The 5,171-nt window shown below is 52.9% G+C and overlaps 1 pseudogene; it reads left to right on the top strand.

Moving 5' to 3' along the window:
- Window positions 1-4,333: 4,333 nt before the first annotated feature.
- Window positions 4,334-4,786, top strand: LOC133776258 (NADH dehydrogenase [ubiquinone] 1 alpha subcomplex subunit 11-like; annotated as a pseudogene).
- Window positions 4,787-5,171: the final 385 nt, after the last annotated feature.

Below are 5,171 nucleotides of genomic sequence, written 5' to 3'. Positions count from 1 at the left end.
GTGAGGGTAGGGCAGAGAGGAAAGAAGAGAACGCTTTCATCAATTAATTAGCTCTCTAAATGCCCATAACATCTGGGACTGGGAATTCAATCCTGGTCTCCCACGTGGGTGGTAGGCACTCAGCTGTTTGCAACATTCCCTGCTGCCTTCCAGGATCTGCATTAACAGGAAACTGAGATCAGTAGCCAGAGCCAGGACTGGAACACAAGTACTGGGATGTGGGAGGGAGGCAACTTAACTGCTAGGCCAAATGCCCACCCCAGCATGGCTATTTTTGAATCATGAAACTATGGGTATTTTTCTCTCTGTATCTTTTCTATATCCACAGGTCCAATACTTGTTACAATAACCATAGCTACTAAAGAAAAAAAAAAAAGAAGAAGAAGAGGAAAGTAGGTAGTTTCCAGGGGGTTAGGCAAGAGAAAAAGCTCAAAATACTCAGTGATGTGATTGAAGAAAGGCAGAGAGCTAAGTGCTCCCACAAACAGGGGGAAAGACCATGACTTCCACTTCCAAACCCACAGGAACACCCCTTACCCCTCACCACACACACCCTCATCTCAGGTACCCACTGTGCATGAACTTTGGGCACTCAGATTGTACAATTAGTTAACTCATCCACCGCACTGACTGTGCTGCAAACTTGAAGCAAGCACAGCAGAGTGGCTCGGAACCTCGACCTTGGCGAGCCCGTGGCTTCGCATCATTAAACACGCTGCTTGACTTAGCGCGTCCACATGCTCGGGGAAGCAGAGGCTCTTGACAGAGACTGTGGGGCCTCAAGTGCTTGAGTCAACGGTTGGGACCACCCCTGTGGTTAGCGGTGCTGTGTAGGGTCAGGAGAAAGAGCCTGGCTTTGGCAGGGCTCTGGGCTGCCCACAGAGGCTGTCCCCCAACAGTTCCTGATAAGAACCTTAATGGACCCTGGAATCTCTGCTCAAGGACTGGCACCCAGTGCTAGGGGTGGGAGTAGGGGTCGGGGACTACCTTACCTTCCACAGGGAAGAAGAGAAGCAGGATGCAGAGCAGGCTGGAAAGGACTAGAAGCCTCATGGTGAAGCGGCTGGAATCTCTCACGTCCTGGGAGAAGGCTGGGCTGCAACCGTCCTCCTGGGAGCCACCCAGAACATATATAGTGTTACACAGAGGGGCGTTTCTCATGGGTGGGGCTGCAGCAGCTTTAGAATTCTCCCAGAGTATAGTCAGCCCCTCCCAAGAGAAAAAACAAAACAATCAGCCTTTCCAGCAGCGGAGAGCATTTCGTGACCTGTACCAGACAGTTGTAAAAGCCTAGCCCAAGTACTCCCAGTGCTGCCTGGTCTCAACCATCAGGGCGGGAGACTCCTGCCACAGGGAAGCCAGTGTGTTGATCGTTAACTTTTAGTGTCAATAATAATTCCATCAAATGCAGATCTCCTTGCTTATGCCTTAGATATGACTGGAAGAAAGGCCATAAAACACATGGGCAAAGCCCTAGGGACTCTCTCCAGCAACCCCGACCATGCAGGGGGCACAGGCCCTGGAATCAAATGGCCTGCTTTGAGTCCTTGCTCTGTGGCCCTTATCAGCCGTGTGACCTTAAACTTGACATTGAATGTCTCTGACACTGCTCTTTGTCTGTGAAACAGGTACAGGGCTACTTCTCCGATAAGGTGCCCAGGGACATGTTGGAGAAGCCATCAGAACAATCAGAGAGCTCTTAAAAGAGGTGGGGCAGCAGCTGGACCTTGATGGGTACTTAAGATGGTGAGGAAGTGAAAGGGCACATGAGGGACAGGGTCAGCTGAGAAAGGCATGCAGCAGGGGGGCTTCCAGCCAGGGCAGGTGCAGAGAAAGAAGGTCCATGGAAGACCCTGGGCCTGGCATCAGGCTTCGGTAGCTGGAGGCAGCTGTGCAGGCAGGTGCCAGCCATGCACATGCATCGTCAATGGCTTTGTAGAGATGGCTGAGACTGGGTAGGGTGTTTGCAGAGAGGTTGCCAGGGTGAGTCAAGTCATGGCAGGCTTCCTGGGCCAACAGAGATGTTAGACTGACTAGAGTGTGAACGAGGGCAAAGTGGGGTGTTCCAGTCCATGGAGACTGATGATGTGGGTGCTTTGGGCTCCCTTTCTATCAGGGAGCCTTTAGTAACAGTGCATGTGTGTCTGGGCATGTGCAAGGTGTGCCAGCAGGTCCAGGGACCCCTGAGAAATGGTAGGCCGTGGGGGGTGTTCCCCACACACCCTCCGTGCTGAGCCTTTGCCTGGGCTCTTCTTCAAGCCCCACTCCCGGAGCAGCCCTTGCTCATTCTTCCAAACCCAGCTCCAGAATCTGCTCTATACACACAGCACAGATGCATGCTGGGACCATTAACCCTCAGCTTGCTGTTTCCCTCTGGGTGGCCAGCTCCAAGAGTCACATGGCCTGGGCCCAGGGGCCATACAGTAGGCAGAATCCCAGAAGATAGGGACAGGCACTGCAGACCCATCATGTTTTTATGCCCAGTTGTGGTGATCTGGGAGCAGTGCAGGGCTCTACCATGGCCTGCATGTAATCACCAGGCATTGTGGCACCTGCCCACCTGGCCCAGGAAGCTGTCATCCAGGGAGACAAGACTGGGACAAGAGGAGGCAACCTCACTGAATCAGAGCTGGTGTCACATGCCCGGACAGATGCCAGGAAAATGAAATGGCTTGGGGTCAGGCAAGGAGAGGAAAAGGAAAATGTGTGGGAGGGGGTTTCTGTGTGGTTAAGGGGGTGTGATCTGTCCCTGGCTGAAAAGAAAGGTGAGTCTGGTGTAGACAGACTGAGGGAGATGAGTCAGAAGGCGCCGTCTGGAATCCAGCAAGCAAAGACATTTATGTTTGCTCATACAGGGAGTTTGCATGGCCCCTTGCGATGGGATGGCCGTCTGTACTTTTGCGTTAATAACCAAGCCGTCTGGCCCAGGAGCTGCCGGCCGTCTGTACTTTTGCGTTAATAACCAAGCCGTCTGGCCCAGGAGCTGCCATGGCTCCTAACCTTGAAGGGCACAAGGAAGAACCAGGACCTGGTTCACCTCTCCAGGATCTCTCGACCACAGTGTACTTCCCTCTCTGGCTCTTCTCGTTGGCTGCAGGCTCCAGAAGCAATGTTGGCCACATGTGTGGTCAGTTAAGTGAGCAAGTCCATGGCCAGGGGTGGTTTTTCTCAGCCAGTCTCTGTGTGTTTTTGCATACGTGCAGGCACTGTACTAGATTTTTAAAAGAGATTTATTTATTTATTTATTTGAAAAGTAGAATTACAGAGAGGCAGAGGCAGAGAGAGAGAAAGAAATAATCATCCATCTGTTGGTTCACTCCCCAGATGGCTACAATGGCCAGAGCTGCAAAGCCAGGAGCCAGGAGCTTCTTCAGGGTCTCCCATGTGGGTCCAGGGGCCCAAGGACTTGGGCCATCTTCTGCTTTTCCAGACCATAGCAGAGAGCTGGATCAGAAGTGGAGCAGCCGGGACTCGAACTGGCACCCAATGTACCACAGCGCCGGCCCCAGACACTGTACTAGTAATACACATGAAGCAACTGGGTGGGGTGGCTGGGTTTAAGGATTCTGCATCAGGCTATGTTGGCCTCATTTGCAGCCTGATTCCCTTTGCAGGCTGTGCTCTGAGCCCTAATGACCACGCTAAGTGGGCTACAACACAGGGTGTGAGCAGGAAAACCCGGGGATCTAACAGGGACAACTCCAGAGCTGGTGCCTGGAGCAGCCGTTGTTGGAAGGAGGGTGAGGCAGAGGGCGGCCCCTGCCTGAGGCTGCCAGCACACTGTTCTTACTTCAATTGTGTGTTCCGAGCCAATCAACTCTGCAGAGCTGGTGTTCCTGGGGAATAGCTGTCCATTCATGCTCTGATCAAGGGCTAGCACCACTCCTTTATTTATGGCTGTCCGGGGTTGTTTGGGAGTGCCACCACTGAGTTCTTTGGGTAGTAGGTGCTCCCCTGTCGGCTTTTGTAACCCAGGTACCTTTTATGTTAGAATGGTTCCTTGTTACTTTCGGTAAGCCATCATCAGCTGGGGAAAAGCAACAATCTACCTAGCAGAGGAAACAGGGACAAGGTCAGCTCTTAGAGCTGAGCTCGAAATGGCTTAGCTGTGATGCAGAAACAGGAGCAGCCTCTCAGGCTGGTGAAGGGAGAGATTCGTCTGCATCCACTGACCAAAGAAACCATGGTCTCTTAGGTGACGGCCAGAGAGCTGGAAATAGACTTTAGGTTCTCCTCCCGGAAGGCTGCGCGCGCCGCCCGGGAAGTTTTGCGAGAGCCGGCGGCTGCTGTCCTTGGGCGTGCCGGGAGCCCTCGGAGTCCGCTGTGCGGGGCCATGGCGCGGAGGCTCCTGAGTCAGTACACGGACATCCCCCATGGCACCGACTGCCACCGCAAGGCCTACGCCAGCACCAGCATCGGCGGCGCTGCGGGCCTGACCTTCTCCGCCTATAGCCTTGCACCCAAGCCCCCAGGCTCCATCCTCGAGGGAGTGGCGAGGGCCGGACGGCACACGTTCACTGCAGCGGCCATCGGAGCCCTGTTCAGCCGCTAGAAACCCGACGACTCCCTAAACTACTTCATCGGAGGCTGTGCCGGAGGCCTGACCCTGGGAGCATGCACTCACAGCTATGGGGTTGGCGCCGCCGGCTGCGTGTACCTGGGCACCATGACCTCCCTGGTCAAGATGAGCCAGCTGGAGGGCTGGGAGCTGTTCGCAAGACCCAAGGTGTGAGCCCTCCGCCTGCGGCGCTTCTAGAAATAAACCTGCGTGTATGTGAAAAAAAAATAGACTTTAGGTTCTCAACACAGCGGCTTTCTCACGACAGAACAGAGCTGTAGGGGCATTGCACAGCCAAGAGCCAAGAGCAGGAGGAATCTGCTGTCACAGGTCTCTGTTCCTCTACATACTCACACACAGGATTCATACGTTTGTAGGTTTTCTTGGGACCATATGTTTCACAGTAATAACAGGTTCAGATGTCAGAATTCTACCTGCTTTTTTTGTTTAAAAATCTAATCTAAACATTTCTTTAAATTTGAACTTTTATTTATTTTTTATTTTTAAAAGATTTATTTATTTGAAACTCAGAGTTACACAGAGATAGAAGGAGAGTCAGAGTCAGAGAGAGAGAGAGAGAGAGAGAGAGAGAGGTCTTCCATATGCCAGTTCA

This window comes from Lepus europaeus, chromosome 17, assembly GCF_033115175.1.
Source record: "Lepus europaeus isolate LE1 chromosome 17, mLepTim1.pri, whole genome shotgun sequence".
Lineage (NCBI taxonomy): Eukaryota > Metazoa > Chordata > Mammalia > Lagomorpha > Leporidae > Lepus > Lepus europaeus.
The sequence above is the reverse complement of the archived record's forward strand: the minus strand, read 5'-3'. Positions and strand labels throughout refer to the sequence as shown.